This window comes from Hibiscus syriacus, unplaced genomic scaffold (assembly GCF_006381635.1).
Source record: "Hibiscus syriacus cultivar Baekdansim isolate YM2019G1 unplaced genomic scaffold, ASM638163v2 tig00112507_pilon, whole genome shotgun sequence".
In the NCBI taxonomy this organism is placed as follows: Eukaryota; Viridiplantae; Streptophyta; class Magnoliopsida; order Malvales; family Malvaceae; genus Hibiscus; species Hibiscus syriacus.
In genome coordinates this window covers 1-17,907 of record NW_024063351.1, presented here as the reverse complement: position 1 = coordinate 17,907, position 17,907 = coordinate 1, and the positions used below count along the sequence as shown (strand labels likewise).

Here is a 17,907-nt window from a genome sequence, read left to right as displayed (position 1 = left end):
TGGGTGGCGAGGGTGATTCGGAGTGGGGGCGAGCTTTATGATAGTGTCGTTCTTATTGGTGGCGATAGGATATGCTTGGTACATATGGCGGTCAAACAATCCACGTAATGGCTGCTAATAGTGAGACACCAATTTATCACAAACGATAACGTTAGTGGTCGATTTGTAACTTTTGAAACATTAGTGATAAAAACGAAAACTTATTCAAATATCAGTGACCATTAGCGTAGTTTAACCTTTAAATAATAACAAAACCGACATTGTTTTTTCTTAACCTTATATTAAAGGTGTCGCACTGTAAAACTTCCCTAAAATAAGGACTGTCACCGAATCACCTTATTAAAAAGCGTGAAAATTACCTTGCTAAGCTATGTTTCAAATCACCTTGTTATACTAAATTTTGGTGCTTTGTCGATATATACAGTTATGAATAAACTCAAAAGTCAAGTTTTTCTCATATTAAAAATTTTAAGTCTGTTATAAGATTGTTATAAAAAATATCAATTAATTCGAGATTAAGAAAAAAATATAATGAAATTAATATCATTATAATCAAGATAAACAAGGTATAGTACGAGTTTACTTTATCTTGAAATTGTTACGTAAAATAACAATCTAAGACGAAATCGAACTTGAGAAAATAAAACAAAGAAGTTAAACCTCTTTAAAATCAAATAAAAAATAAATATAAATAAAAATATTCTTTTTTTATCAATTGATCGGAAACAGTTGATGTATGACACTACAAAGTTTTCATAAGACAAATTTTTTGCTAATCCTTTGGTGCTCGAATTTGTTTGTAACCCCCTAAACCTGACCTAAAAGATTTTGGTCGAATCTAGAGCGCTCATTAACTAAATTTTCCAAAAATTGTACCAAAACATTATTTAAAATACATTGCAAATTAACTCTCGTATCTATAGATTTCAAACATTTAAAGTAACTGTAACATTCCGAAATTCGGGTCAGTGACTAAAATGAGAATTTTTTAATTTGGGGATCAATTTAGGAGATTTGAAAAGTTCAAGGACTTAAATAGGAATATTTCAGTATTGGATAAAAGGGTAAATATGAAAGGATTATAAGTGAATTATGGTAATTTAGCATGGAGGATATTTTTTTATCTTCCTTATTTAGGGAGATAAAACGTAGGGATGGGGAGAGTTATCTGGAAAGCTTATTTCTTCTTCTTCCTTCTTCACGTTGGCTTCCATTTTTAAAGGTAAGTTTGATTTTAGTTGTTGATTTCTTGAAATTTTAAGTTGGATTTGAGTTTTTGGGGGTTATATAAGCTTAAGGAAAGCTTATATAAGCTTAAAACATTAAGAACAGAGTATTAGAAAGAAAATTATATTAAGGGTTTAGAAATGAATTCTTGATATATAAAGGTTTTTGAAGTTTTATTGATGAATTTGACTTGTCATCAATTTAATTAAGAGAGATAAAGTGTTAGAATTGGATTTAGAACATGTTGCAAAGTTTGTGTGATTCTTGAATGCCATATAAATGATAGGATTTTAAGTTTAAAGAAGTGATTATTGAGTAGAAATGAGTGTAAGTATGTGTATGATAGTTAGGAATATATGAAGTGATTTTCGTGCTCAAAATGTAATTTCTAGGCTATGTGTATTGATACACATTTAATGGGTACCGATGCACTCTAAACAAAATAAAAATATCGAATGCAATACGTGTATCGATACATAGGGAGTGCATCGATACACCTCTTTATGATGAAAGCATCGAATGTAATTTGTGTACCGATGCATAGGTAGTGCATCGATACACACGTTAAGTAATGCATCGATACACGGTAGAGTGTATCGATACACTTCAATGGGAAATGGAAAAAAAATTCTTTCAGTCTAAGAAATGATAGATTAAAGTATATCAATTGGATACTAATAAGTATTAATACATGATTATGTACACATCGATCGAAAGAAAAGTTCAGATAGGTCGTTAGAGTAAGATTCACAAGAAAAAACAAGAGCTTGGTAGTGTTCATTGTGACCAGATGAGTACATGATATTAAGTGTATGTTATATTAGGGAATTAAGACTTGCGATGAGTCAAATTTCGATATTATGTGATATGAGTACTAAAGCTTAAACATGTAGTGATATGGTGTTAGATGTATTGTATATGAGTAAATGCATATGTCTAATTGTCGAATGCATCTTTATATGTGATAAGAAGCCTTGAGGTGATATGTGTATATGATATGAATATGTGAAAATGTGATAATATAATAATAATGCCCATGTTATGTGTATAAGAGCTATGGGTATAGTTGGCATGCCAAGAGTCGAGGGTTTTATGTGGTCCTTCGGGACATATGTGATATGTGTTATAAGTGGTCCTTTGGGAGAGGTCCTACAAGATAAATTATACGCACCCCTAGTGGGAATTATACGAGCTGTGGTGACAGCATAGTGCACAACCTCTATGTACTCACAAACCTTAAGTTCTCAGAAGTTTGCATGGGCTTTAAAAATAATAAACATGTGATATGATGATATGTGTGTTTCTCATGAAATGATATATGTGATATATGACATTTATAAGTGATAAGTTAGGATCATATGATAAAAATGATCACCAGTGTATATGTGTAATTGTGATATGAGGTGCAATGTGTTTGGGTATGATATGTTCAGGTTAAGAATATGCTTATATGATAAAAAGAAATTAATGATAATAAAATAAGTAATGATAAGCATGTTAATGATATATATATATATATGTGTGTGTATGTATTGGTTATATGAAGGGATTTATGCTTTTTATATGATATGATAGTATTAATTGTTTATGCATTGATATGAGTAGAGTAATATTACATGGTTTTCATGTCTCACTAAGTCTATGACTTAGTGTGTAAGTGTCTTACACGTAGGTGTGGATAAGTCAGAAGATCAAGTTTCGGATCAGCATAACAACATATCTCCGCTCAAAGTTCAGATCAGAAATATTTGTAAAGTATGTTCTGTTATGTAAATTAGTATGTTGGCATGTAAACCAAGATATTATGAATGTACGCTCTGATGGAGTTTGAGAATGTTTTAAACTTGTTTATGTAGAATATTAACTTTATAGAAAGGAAGTTTTAGATTTTCTATGGTTTTATAAAAGTACATGCTTTGACTAGTCAATGTGACACCTCGGATTTATATCCGGGTCAGATACGGGTTGGGATTGTTACATTTAATGGTATCAGAACTAAGGTTTAGTCGATTCTAATTAAACTGAAGTCAAAAGTATTTTGAAAAGGTATACATGCCAACATAAAGTGAAAGTTTCTGATCTGATAGAGTCATAAGTATGTTGTCTTCTAATAAAGTTATATGGTTATGTAATAGATGTCTGATCGTGAGAGTCCTCGAAGTGAAAGGAGAAATAATAGACCTGAGGTTAGTAGCAATTCACCTGCCCTCGCCAGGCATGGTGAAGAGCGAACACCTCCAGAAGTATCAGTGATAGATAAAGGGTTATTTTTTAGAACGTTAAACGCTATTCTGTCGCGTTTTCAACCCTCTACACCCTCAGCTCCTCGAATGAATATAGCTAAGGAATTGAAAGGTTTAGGCACCTATGTTTAAGGGTGAAGATGAGAAAGATCCGGTTGTTGCAGATCTTTGGTTGAACGATGTCAAGATTATGTTGGATGGACTCCACTGTTCTAACATGGAGAGATTAGATGAAATAGTTTCGTTGTTGCGGGGACAAGCTAGAATATGGTGGACAAATGTCACTATAAGATTAAGAAGTGATCAAGTGACTTGGTTATTCTTCTTGGAAGAATTCAATCGTAAGTATATTGGTGACCAATATATTAGACAAATGAACCAAGAATTTCTGAATTTGAAGCAAGAGAATTATTCAGTATATGAATATGAATGTGAGTTTAATAAGTTAAGTCGTTTTGCTGTTGAGCTTATTCCGACTAAGAAGGATGTGTGTGATTGGTTTGTGGAGGGTTTGCGCCCTAGGCTAAGAGAGTTGTTGATAGCCTTGAATTTTTCATCGTTTTAAGAAGTGGTTCATCAAGCTAAAGCTCTAGAGAGAGCTCAGAATGAAAGATTTAAAGAACATAAAGTTCAGAAGTCCAAAATAATGGGTGCTTCGTCGAGTTCCTCGCCATCAAAGAAAAATAGAGAATGGGATTCTTCAACTCAGGATATGTTGGAATCAGATGTTTTTATTGATAGAAGATCAAATCTCAGTCAAGTCAGGCAATGTTCATATTGTGGAAAGAACCATACAGGGGTATGTAGAGTAATCTTAGGAGCTTGTTTTAGATGTGTGGATATTGGACATTATATTCGAGATTGTCCACTTATGATTGAGTAGACAGTACGGAGAGAAAGATCTATTGCGGTATCTCAAAGAAATAGAGGTAGAGGTCATATAAGAAATCAATTGGAGTCATTCACTCAACATGAGATGCAACCAACTGCACAAGTTTATAATTTAAGGATCAAAGAAGATGTTGAAGATCCAGATATTCTTGTAGGTAAATCTCAATATTATGGTAAAGTAGTTGGTTTTAATAGATTTGGGAATCATCATAGTATTTGTAAGCGGCAATTAGAAATATAATTGAAAGATTTGATTTAAAGCAATAAGTAATGAATTGTTAAGAATTAATAGAATATGGTTTCCAAGTGAATAGGTTATGTTAAGTTTGTATATAGTATGAGTAAAAGCAATATGCATGGAGTATTGTATATGAGTATAAGGTTAATAGTAAGGGTAAGCTAAGAATTGTTGAGTATTATAAAAAATTGCTTCATCTCTAGGTAAATTGAAAATCCGGGTCAGTGACTAAAATGAGAATTTTTGAATTTGGGGATCAATTTAGGAGAATTAAAAAGTTCAAGGATTTAAATAGGAATATTTTAGTATTAGATAAAAGGGTAAATATGAAAGGATTATAAGGGTATTATGGTAATTTAGCTTGGAGAATATTTTTTATCTCCCTTATTTAGGGAGATAACACGTGGGGACGGGGGGAGTTATCTGCAAAGCTTATTTCTTCTTCTTCCTCCTTCACGTTGGCTTCTATTTTTAAAGGTAAGTTTGATTTTAGTTGTTGATTTCTTGAAATTTTAAGTTGGATTTGAGTCTTTGGCGGTTATATAAGCTTAACGAAAGCTTATATAAGCTTAAAACATTAAAAAGAGAGAATTAGAAAGAAAATTTGATTAAGGGTTTAGAAATGAATTCTTGATATATATAGAGGTTTTTGAAGTTTTATTGATGAATTTAACTTGTCATCAACTTAATTAAGAGAGATAAAGTCTTAGAATTGGATTTAGAAAATGTTGCAAAGTTGGTGTGATTCTTGAATGCCATATAAAGGATAGGATTTTGAGTTTAAAGAAGTGATTATTAAGTAGAAATGAGTGTAAGTATGTGTATGAAAGTTAGGAATATAAAAAGAGATGAAATATGAAGTGTTGAGCTGAAAATGAAGTGATTATCGTGTTCAAAATGTAATTTATGGGTTGTGTGTATCGATGTGCATTCAATGGGTACCGATGTACTCTCAAATGAAATAAAAATATCGAATGCAATAAGTGCATCGATACATAGGGAGTGCATCGATATACCCCCTTAAGATGAAAACATCGAATGTAATTTGTGTACCGATGCATAGGTAGTGCATCAATACACACGTTAAGGGATGCATCGATACACGATAGAGTGTACCGATACAATTCAATGGGAAATGGAATAAATCTTTCTTTCAGTCTAAGATATGATAGGTTAAAGTATATCAATTGGATATTGATAAGTATTAATACATGATTGTGTAGACATCGACCGAAAGCAAAGTTCAGATAGGTCGTCAGAATAAGATTCGCAAGAAAGAACAAGAGCTTAGTAGTGTTCATTGTGACCAGGTGAGTACATGATATTAAGTGTACGTTATATTAGGGAATTAAGACTTGCGATGGGTTAAATTACGATATTAGGTGATATGAGTACTAAAGCATAAACATGTAGTGATATGGTGCTAGATGTATTGTATATGAGTAAATGCATATGTCTAAATGTCGAATATATCTTTATATATGATAAGAAACCTTGAGCTTATATGTGTATATGATAGAAATATGTGAAAATGTGATAATATAATAATAATGCCCATGTTATGTGTATGAGAGCTAGGGGTATAGTTGGCATGCCAAGAGTTGAGGGTTCTACGTGGTCCTTCGGGACATATATGATATGTGTTATAAGTGGTCCTTCGGGACATAGTGGTCCTACGAGACTAATTCTACGCGCCCCTAGTGGGAATTATTTGAGTTGTGGTGACAGCATAGTGCACAACCTCTATGTACTCACATACCTTAAGTTCTCAGAAGTGTGCATGGGCTTTAAAAAGAATAAACATGTGATATGATGATATGTGTGTTTCTCATGAAATGGTATATGTGATATATGACATTTATAAGTGATAAGTTAGGATCATATGATAATAATAATCACCAGTGTATATGTGTAATTGTGATACGAGGTGCAATGTGTTTGGGTATGATATATTCAGATTAAGTATATGCTTATATGATAAAAAGAAATTAATGATAATAAAATAAGTAATGATAAGCATGTTAATGATATATGTATATGTATGTATTGGTTATATGAAGGGATTTATGTTTTTTATATGATATGATAGTATTAATTGTTTATGCATTGATATGAGTAGAGTAATATTACATGGTTTTCATGTCTCACTAAGTCTATGACTTAGTGTGTAAGTGTCTTACACGTAGGTGTGGATAAGTCAGAAGATCAAGTTTCGGATCAGCAGAACAACATATCTCCTCTCAAAGTTCAGATCAGAAATATTTTTAAAGTATGTTTTGTTATGTAAATTAGTATGTTGGCATGTAAACCAAGATATTATGAATGTACGCTCTGATGGAGTTTGAGAATGTTTTAAACTTGTTTATGTAAAATATTAACTTTATAGAAAGGAAGTTTTAGATTTTCTATGGTTTTATAAAAGTACATGCTTTGACTAGTCAATGTGACACCTCAAATTCGTATCCGGGTCGGATACGAGTTGGGTTTATTACATTTAATGGTATCAGAGTTAAGGTTTAGCTGATTCTAGGCTTAAACCAAAGTCAAAAGTATTTTGAAAAGGTATCATGCCAACATAAAGTGAAAGTTTCTGATCTGATAGAGTAATAAGTATGTTGTCTTCTAATAAAGTTATATGGTTATGTAATAGATGTTTGATCATGAGAGTCCTTGCAGTGAAAGGAGAAGTAATAAACCTGAGGTTAGTAGCAATTTACCTGCCCTGGCCAGGCATGGTGAAGAGCGAATACCTCCAGAAGTATCAGTGAGAGATCAAGGGTTATTTTTCGGAATGTTAAACGCTATTATGTCGCGTTTTCAACCCTCTACATCCTCAGATCCTCGAATGAATATAGCTAAGGAATTGAAAGGTTTAGGTACCTGAGTTCAAGGGTGAAGCTGAGAAAGATCCGGTTGCTGCGGATCTTTGGTTGAACGATGTCAATATTATGTTGGATGGGCTCCACTGTTCTGACATGGAGATATTAGATGGAATAGTTTCGTTGTTGTAGGGACAAGCTAGAATATGGTGGACAAATGTCACTATGAGATTAAGAAGTGATCAAGTGACTTGGTTATTCTTCTTTGAAGAATTCAATCGTAAGTATATTGGTGACCAATATATTAGACAAATGAAGCAAGAATTTTTGAATTTGAAACAAGGGAATTATTTAGTATATGAATATGAATGTGAGTTTAATAAGTTAAGTAGTTTTGCTGCTGAGCTTATTCCGACTGAGAAGGATGTGTGTGACTGGTTTGTGGAGGGTTTGTGCCCTAGGCTAAGAGAGTTGTTGATAGCCTTAAATTTGTTATCGTTTCAATAAGTGGTAATCGAGCTAAAGCTCTAGAGAGAGCTCAGAATGAATGATTTAAAGAACAGAAAGTTTATAAATCCAAAAGAATGGGTTCTTCGTCGAGGTCCACGCCATCAAAGAAAAATAGAGAATGAGATTCTCCAACTCAGGATATGTTGGAATCAGATGTTTTTATTGATAGAAGATCAAATCTCAGTCAAGTCAAGCAATGTTCATAATGTGGAAAGAATCATACAGGGGTGTGTAGAGTAATCTCAGGAGCTTGTTTTAGTTGTGGGGATGTTGGACATTTTATTCGAGATTTTCCACTTATGACTGAGGAGACAGTACGGAGAGAAAGATCTATTGCAGTATCTCAAAGAAATAGAGGTAGAGGTTGTAAAAGAAATCAATCGGAGTCATTCACTCAACATGAGATGCAACCAACAACACAAGTTTATAATTTAAGGATCGATGAAGATGTTGAAGATCCAGAGATCTTGTAGGTAAATCTCAATATTATGGTAAAGTAGTTGGTTTTAATATATTTGGGAATCAGAATAGTATTTGGCAAGTGGCAATTAGAAAGATAATAGAAAGATTTGATTTGAAGCAATAAGTAATGAATTGTTAAGAATTAATAGAATATGGTTTCTAAGTGAATAGGTTGTGTTAAGTTTGTATATAGTATGAGTAAAAGCAATATGCATGGAGTAATGTATATGAATATAAGGTTAATAGTAAGGGTAAGCTAATAATTGTTGAGTATTATAAAAGGATTGCTTCATCTCGAGGTAAAGTGAAAATTCGGGGACTAATTTTCTTTGAAGGAGTGGAGATTTGTAACATCCCAAAATTCGGGCCAGTGACTAAAATGAGAATTTTTTAATTTGGGGATCAATTTAGGAGAATTGAAAAGTTTAAGGATTTAAATAGGAATATTTCAGTATTGGATAAAAGGGTAAATATGAAAAGATTATAAGGGTATTATGGTAATTTAGCTTGGAGTATATTTTTTATCTCTCTTATTTAGGGAGATAACACGTGGGGATGAGGAGAGTTATCTGGAAAGCTTATTTCTTCTTCTTCCTTTTTCACGTTGGCTTCCATTTTTAAAGGTAAATTTGATTTTAGTTATTGATTTCTTGAAATATTAAGTTGGATTTAAGTCTTTAGGGGTTATATAAGCTTAAGGAAAGCTTATATAAGCTTAAAACATTAAAAATAGAGAATTAGAAAGAAAATTTGATTAAGGGTTTAGAAATGAATTCTTGATATATAGAGGTTTTTGAAGTTTTATTGATGAATTTGACTTGTCATCAACTTAATTAAGAGAGGTAAAGTGTTAGAATTGGATTTAGAACATGTTGCAAAGTTGGTGTGATTCTTGAATGCCATATAAAGGACATGATTTTGAGTTTAAAGAAGTGATTATTGAGTAGAAATGAGTGTAAGTATGTGTATGAAAGTTAGGAATATAAAAGGATGTGAAATATGAAGTGTTGAGTTGAAAATGAAGTGATTTTCGTGCTCAAAATGTAATTTTTGGGCTCTGTGTATCGATACACATTCAATGGGTACCGATGCACTCTCAAACAAAATAAAAATATCGAATGCAATAAGTGCATCGATACACCCCCTTAAGATGCAAACATCGAATGTAATATGTGTAATAAGTGCATCGAATGCAATAAAAATATGTGTGTTTCTCATGAAATGGTATATATGATATATAACATTTATAAGTGATAAGTTAGGATCATATGCTAATAATAATCACCAGTGTATATGTGTAATTGTGATACGAGGTGCAATGTGTTTGGGTATGATATATTCAGATTAAGTATATGCTTATATGATAAAAAGAAATTAATGATAATAAAATAAGTAATGATAAGCATGTTAATGATATATGTATATGTGTGTATTGGTTATATGAAGGGATTTATGCTTTTTATATGATATGGTAGTATTAATTGTTTATGCATTGACATGAGTAAAGTAATATTACATGGTTTTCATGTCTCACTAAGTCTATGACTTAGCGTGTAAGTGTCTTACATGTAGGTGTGGATAAGTCAGAAGATCAAGTTTCAGATCAGCAGAACAACATATCTCCGCTCAAAGTTCAGATTAGAAATATTTGTATAGTATGTTCTATTATGTAAATTAGTATGTTGGCATGTAAACCAAGATATTATGAATGTACCCTCTGATGGAGTTTGAGAATATTTTAAATTTGTTTATGTAAAATATTAACTTTATGGAAAGGAAGTTTTAGATTTTCTATGGTTTCATAAAAGTACATGCTTTGACTAGTCAATATGACATCTCGGATTCGTATCCGGGTCAGATACGGGTTACGTTTGTTACAGTAACCGAAATAAATCAATAATAATTAAAATTTTAAATCAAATATTTATCAAATTCAAAATTCATGTTCCGATATCCAAAACAAAATTTATGTTTAATGTCCCAAAATAATTAAACATAAAAATAAGATCCAAAATAAATATTAATTAAATGTAGAATAGAAAACTCAAGTAAAAATGTCATAATGAATAAAATAAAATATAGGTAATATCGTAACTTCAAGTACCAGTTCTCCTAACTCGAGTATATGAAAGAGAGAAACTAAGGGTGTGTAAGTTATTAAGTTTAATGTATCTCTAAAATGCAATTAAAAAGAAGCCACAACACAGTTCGGAACAAATTGTAATAATCATATTTTAAATCAACCAACAATAATCAAATATTTAAATATATGCAAATGCTCATACACTCACATGTACTCCAAACATATCATCAGTGAGTGGGTTTCCCCGAACCACTTAAACTACAATCAGTCCATATTTGAAGAGTGGGATCCACCACAAAGGTATAGGTCACGGAATCTGAAAGTGACATTCACCCGATAGAACGAATGCACTAAATTTTCCCTAACAAAATTTATCTCAATATGACATGCAAATGTTACATATATTCAGTATCCAATCCGATCCAAATAATACATATCCAAATAATAAATACTCGAATATCATATATTCAAATTCTGATCTGATCGTATTAGCTACATATACAAATAATTCGAGTATGATAAATAACACATATTACATATCATACTTTTATGATTTTCAACTAATACATCAAATCACATTATCATCATGTTCGAAATCAACTTTCAATCAACATGTTATCCGAAATATAATCAATTCAACATTACCACGAAGTAATCATGCTTCCACTCAAATTTAGACAATTAAACAATTATCACATACAAGATTTAGCACTGTATAGAGATATAATAGCTAAAGTAGGTCGTACCGCCTATCACAATTAACGATAAAATTAAAAGTGTTAAAATTTATAAATTTAGACTCACAAACAACTCGAGTCGATTCGAAGTTCATGGGTAACTACTGAAGAGGCAATAATTACGGTTCCAAGTCAAAGTTTCTTGTAAAATTACAATGTCCGAATTTAAGTCCCAAATCAGAAATCACAATTTATGAAATAATAATTTACAACGATTTAAAATTATTTCAATCTCGAAAGGGATCCGACAGCGGGCTCTGATTCGAATATAATAATCTACCGGCACGGAAATAGGGGCTGTCGGTGACAAGGGTGACCGGCGGTAGTCCCAGAGGGCGCCGGTGAACTCACGGCCACACCCACCCTGGCCTTAAAGGCCGGCCACTAAGGTCCCTTTTTCTGCTAAACGGCGGCAGTATTAAAAACACGGCCGAAGAGGCCTGCCCGGTGAATTTTCGACCAGTTAGGCCTTCCCCACGCCAGCTTCAGCCACGCCATAGCCACGGACGGTCAAAGCAGGCCGCGGCGACTGCGAACGCGAGCTCCACACTTGCGGTTTCCACGGCTCAAGTCGTGTGGCTACCTCACCTTCGTTCGAACGGCGGCACGGTGGAAGTAAGAGTCGTCGGCGATGAATGAATGAGGTATGAAGGGGGAGACTTGCTAGGGTTTGAGCAATAGATGAAAAGAGGGGAACAGAAGTGCAGCGTGGAGATCTAATCGTGAAGGGGGAGAAGTTTGATTTAATGTAAAATGGGTTAATTACGAAGTTCTAGGCTTTTGGAAAAACGGATCCAATCTTTTCAATTTCGCAATTTCGTCACCAATCTCAATTTAGGAATTTAGGTAAAAATTTCCAAATTCTAGGATTTTAATTTGGGAATTTATTGGGGTGCTACATCATTGGTCCTATGTTTCCCAAGATGATAAGCTACAGTAGCATAATAGTAGAGATCATTACCTATGATGCCTTTTGTCTATCAAGAAAAACTAGTGAAAGAGAAAAAATTTCTTCTTTTGAACTTGTAAAAAAAAAAACTTATTGAAACTTGTAACTTATGTTTAGTCTAGGAGGATAGTACAATATTTATAGAAGATTTTTAAGAGAGATTTAATCCAACTAAATATATTTTAATATTTAAATTTAAACAAATAATAATTTCTTTTAATTTAAAATATTCAAAAGATATAAACACCTTTTACTATTTAAACTTAAATAGATATTATTTTAATTTAAAATATTCAAAAGTATAAAATTATTATTAATATTCAAAATTAAAAATATAACAACTACCTTTTCAAATTGACATATTCAATCAGCAATTATCATACTAATATTTAAATTTAAAATATATTTAAATTTAAAATAGTAAAAAAAATATGAATTTATTATAAATATTAAATCCATAAATTAAATTCACCTTTTTCCAACACTTTATTAAATATTAAATCCATCAATTCAATTCACATTTTTACCAACACTTTATTCACAATAATAACGGTTTGTAAATTAGTTTCCTTAGTTGCAAGTACTTCTGCTGGATTAATCTCTCCCCTCGCATCTCCCACGAGGGAAGAGTCAAACTTCTCTTTCGCCAATCAAAAGGATTTGATGGCTCTGGCCATAAAAACATCAACCTCGACGAATGCTTGGACTCATTCATCTGAAGGAACATTTTCTTCAATTCTCTCTTATAGAGCTCTGCTTATACCACCAACTCGAGAAGAATTGATTTCTTTTTCTGCCCAACCTGCACAGACCAAGTAGTAGGAGACATTTTCTTGAATTACAAAGCACAAGAAACATCAAAGAATATTAGCACAATGGAATGTACAGCATAAAACATTAAAATTACCCTTCTTTCGCTAGTGCGTGAAAGCAAAACGTAGGAACAAAGCATAACTGGGATTTTTCTCTGCCTCGCACTGGCCATACTTCCTCGAAACCACGTGTCTGCATGTTTGAGCAGCAAACCATAGAAAAAGATTCGTAAAAATTTCCAACCTATACTGACATTGCCACTACTAGTGCCCGCTGCTGCTGGGGCCATCTTGGTGGGACAGGGAAAGTGCGGGCGAGAAGATTCACTGATTCAGGCCTTTTCTGCTTTATTCACGCAGGCATGATATACCTGGATGACTGATCTTTGCATGCTTGTCACATCTGAAAAAAAACTCATCTTCACTTCAAGGTCTACACTTTGTATTTGCTCCTCTTATCAATTGATTGGTCCCTGCCCTGGTCAGTCCTTTTGCTTTCAACAACCAGAAAAAACTTCGAACCAATCGAATTTGTAAAGCATTGAATATGGAAAAGTTTAGAGGATTTGGATTGGATTTTGCTCATGGATTTGACTACCGTGAAGCAAAGTGGATCACATGGCGTGGCTTCTCAATGACCACCAAATATGTTCATTAGCCACATTTAAATAGAAGGTTGCCATTTGCATGGCAAGTGGATCAAGACAAAAAGGAAAAACTAGGTATATTTGTATGAGTTTCTTGTCCCTTTTTTGTTCTTATTCATGGAGTTCTTATATACATATTTATGACAACACACGTTGACATGTTCACTTGAAGAGCAGTATATGAATACGGGTTGATAAGATTGAGAGATGAAGGAACTTTTTTGCAGTGAAAAACCTGCTATCCAATCTCAAACTATTGTAATTAATGCAATCATGGATAATTTAAAATATTCGAGCGAAGCTACTATCCTAATTACCCCTCGGTCCATTCATACTGACAACACAACATGATCAGGTTCTGAATTAAAAGTTTAGCTACGAAATTAGGCATCGTCCTATTAATAAGCTAAATCAAGTGGCCAACTTTTTTACCTTCTTCACATGGGTCACTATATTAACAACTATGATTCTAAAGCCAAGTGTGGGAGTATATGTAGTGTAGTGTAGATTACTTAATCTAGGTGGCTTGGTTGCCATCCGTTTAAATCTTTTGTGTCATGTTAATGATATATGATAAAGACAAATATGGAGCTTTAGCTTTCTTGCAAACCAAACAAAAGACCTAATCCGCCACTTTCGGTTGTGGAATTGGTGGTGGAAAACTCATGGCCAAAAAAGGAAGAAAATGAAAATTATCTTTATATGGATCAAATGCTACCATGGAAAGTTAACATACTTCACCAAATTAAGAATTTTTCAATTTTGACTGACATGGAAGCAGTTAAATTCAAAGAATTAATGAACAATTATGAATGATATTTCATGAGGAAATTAATCCGAGTTAATGATACAACACTGACTAAAAAGATGGAGTTTGCACTTCTAGTAATGGCAATCAACCAAAGAAGAAACCGGAAAGAGCAGTAGCTTTTCCTGCTTGGAAACTAATGGAAGCTTGGTTTCCCTTTGATGATCATCTTCTGGTGCTGGAAGGTTAAGATCCAATTGCAGAACAGCTCTTGGTTTCTTGGACATCTTCTGATTCAGATGTAACAGTCCTTGTTCTATCACTCGTCATCGTCGTCGTTGTCTGAATCGGAACATTGTTTAATGACCTATGCCGCCTCATATGACCCCCAAGAGCTTGTCCGGATGAGAACTCGGCGCCACACATGGAACACTCGTGAGCCTTGGGTTTGCTGCCATGGCCTAAAACAGGCTTATTCGTTATCTGAAGTGAAAGCGTTGTGTTCATGTTATTGAATGGCCGATGAACATCCTCTTTCACAAAAACCAACGCTTTATTGTCCTCTTCATCGTTAACAACCTTGGGCTTCTTGTGTCCTGCTCTATGTCCACCAAGCGCCTGGAACGAAGGGAAACACCGGTTACACGTCTTGCACCAGTGAACATAAACCCCTGTCACCGTCTTGCTCGTCATCGTCGCCGCCGCCGCCGCCAAAGAAACCGGTTGCGGTGGCGACTTTATCATTTGACCTCGAGCCAAAAGTATCAAACAATTAGCCATGTTTTCGTCTTCCTCAGTGCAGCTTTCTGCAAACTCAACAGATGTTACCGGAGATGCAAACCCTCTTGAATCATCACTGTTCCTCCCATTGAAACTCATTGCCGTCGTCGTCGTCGGGCTCGAAGCCATCGCCAAACTCAGAGGAGAGAGCTGCCTCGAGCGCTTACTGCGTTTCCCTTTGATACTCTGCAACTGATCGTTACAAACAACAGCTTCCTCTTGACTCTCCATCGTCATCATCATTGAAAACAAGAGGAAATATCAGATAAGAGAAGGAAAGCACTTCTGTGTAAACAATTATATTATGTTTCCCAACCCAGAAAGCTACAAATCATATTTAAACAAATATTATATATAGAGCGAAGAGATCAGGAGGAAACGAGTGAGATTCGGTTGGCTTTGAAGCAAACCCATTACTTTTTCCCAACGATTCCTACTTGAAGAATTGGTTTGCAAGACTGGAACCACATAATTTGCGCTTCTCCACCTTTATTTTGCCTTTTTCTTGCTTGGACCAACCAAACTTGTATATTTTTCTTAACTCCTTTTTATCTCTTCATAGTTTTAGTAATCTGGTTTTTTAAACAGTGAATACACTCTTTATTTAGAGGTTGCTAACATCTGCCCAAAGTTGACATTTTTTTAATGGTTGTTTTCTTGTCACTTGTTGGGAATTAATAAAGCCACTTTTTAACTAAATTTTACTAATAATAATCATCAATTTGTTAGTTAATTATTTACTAATACTACCTTTGTAAGCAAACTAAACATAAACATGCTAACAAGGTTCGGGGCTGAATTTTATGTTCAAATTTATAAAATTTTAGAAATAAAAACATATTATTGATAGAAATTATAAAAAAAATATCTAAATTATATGAAAATTTAAAATTTTTAAATGACGACTTACCGCTTCAACCTCCTCTCAATTCATCCATGATACTAAGATACTATTAGTATCTAACTCATTTAGATTTCTCTTTAATTAGTCATTAAGTAATTCATAGATTAGTACTTTTTTATAATTACCTATACATGATTGATTGATGAGTCAATTTTGATCATGTACTATAAAAAATATTTATAGGTTAACTCTCTCAACTAAGTTTATTTTTATCCATGATATTAAAATTCAAACTTTTAATTTTATTTAAAAAAAATCTAACATCTCATCTTAGTAAACTAACCGATAATTGGTAAAAGGTCAATATTTTTACTAACACTAGGTAACAAGCAAGGACGGATGCAAGATATATATTTGGACAAATTTATAAAATTTTAGGAGAGCAAAAACAAATTATCAATAAAAAATACAAAGAAAAAATCGAGAGTATAAGAGAATTTAAAAATTTTAAGTGAATACTATTCTATTTGTCCGTTTCGAACCATCCTGGTAGCCAGCCCCTAGAAATAAGGCTCACCTTGTCCTAGTGTTTTCCAAACACGTTTTAGAAAAGCAATATTTTGAAAAGTAAATTTATGGTTAATCTATTTTGTTAAATAAAAGAGCATTTAAAACGTTTTTACTATCAAGCTTAATCATAGGTCAGTCTATATTGGATCAAGCTGAATTTCTCTCTTAAAAAAATACAAAACTAGTGATCAAATAATAACAATTTGGTTCATTACATATAGGGTTTGCATTAGTTTGGGTATTGTGTTAACCCACTCAATCAAGCACCTTCATGTGCAATTGTTGTTCATGAATTAGCGTTTGCGTTTCTGGATGAACAAAATCATCACTGATAGATTGAATGGACTGGTGGAACGTTAACTTTCTAAAAATTTCAATTATATATATATATATATATATATGTACGAACAACGATCTCGGTGATAAAGGAATTATTGTCATTCTTTGAGATCCCGAGTTCGAGTAATAAAAATGTCAGAGGTGTGAACCATTTAATATCAAATGATTGAGAGTGTCCTTTGAACATATATTATCTTATACTTATCTCAAATTAATAAAAAAAATTAGTGCATTCTATAGTGTGAATTGGCATGTCTCATTTCTCTAAAACGGACCAGTTGACTTCAGCAATATATATGAACAGAATTCTTTATGTGAACAAAACATCATGCATTCATTCATTTAGTTCAATTAAAAATATTTTAATATGTTTCAAAAAATATTATTAATTAAAATTAAACCTCAACAAGATTACAGAGAAATACATCTAGGTATAAAAGTTCATTATCGAAAGATCTCGAGTCTTCAATAAATATTATCTTATATTTACTTTATATTTATAAAAAAACACATAATAAATAACAATAAATTATTGTTATCAATAATTTTTAATGAATTCATATTATTTACTTTTAATAAAGATAAAGAACTCATTTTTTTGTTTTGAAGATGTATCAATTTGCAGGGTTTGTGTTGCCAATGACTTAAAAAGACTATTAACATATATTATCTTATAATTACTCTAGATTATTTTAATATATATATATATATTAATCTTTCTAACTTCAAATTAAAGTTATATTAATTTTTCTTTACATTGGAAATTAGAATTAGTATAATAATTGTATAGCAGATAAGGAACATATTTAATTAATGAAAAAAAGCAGTTGGTATATGGTAGAGTGAAGCAAGCAACCTGCAAGCATGAAACGGCCGAACACCAAAATCTTAAAAAAAGAAAGTAATAATGTGAGGGAACTCCAATGACGGCGGTGGAGTTGTTTGGGGTTGAGAGATTCTTGGCGTGAGGAATTATTGTGGGATTGTGGGTGTCACGTTTGAGCAAAC

At 32.8% G+C, this 17,907-nt stretch overlaps 1 pseudogene; it reads right to left on the bottom strand.

Moving 5' to 3' along the window:
• Positions 1-14,404: 14,404 nt before the first annotated feature.
• On the bottom strand, positions 14,405-15,677 carry LOC120181034 (annotated as a pseudogene).
• Between the last annotated feature and the right edge of the window lie 2,230 nt (positions 15,678-17,907).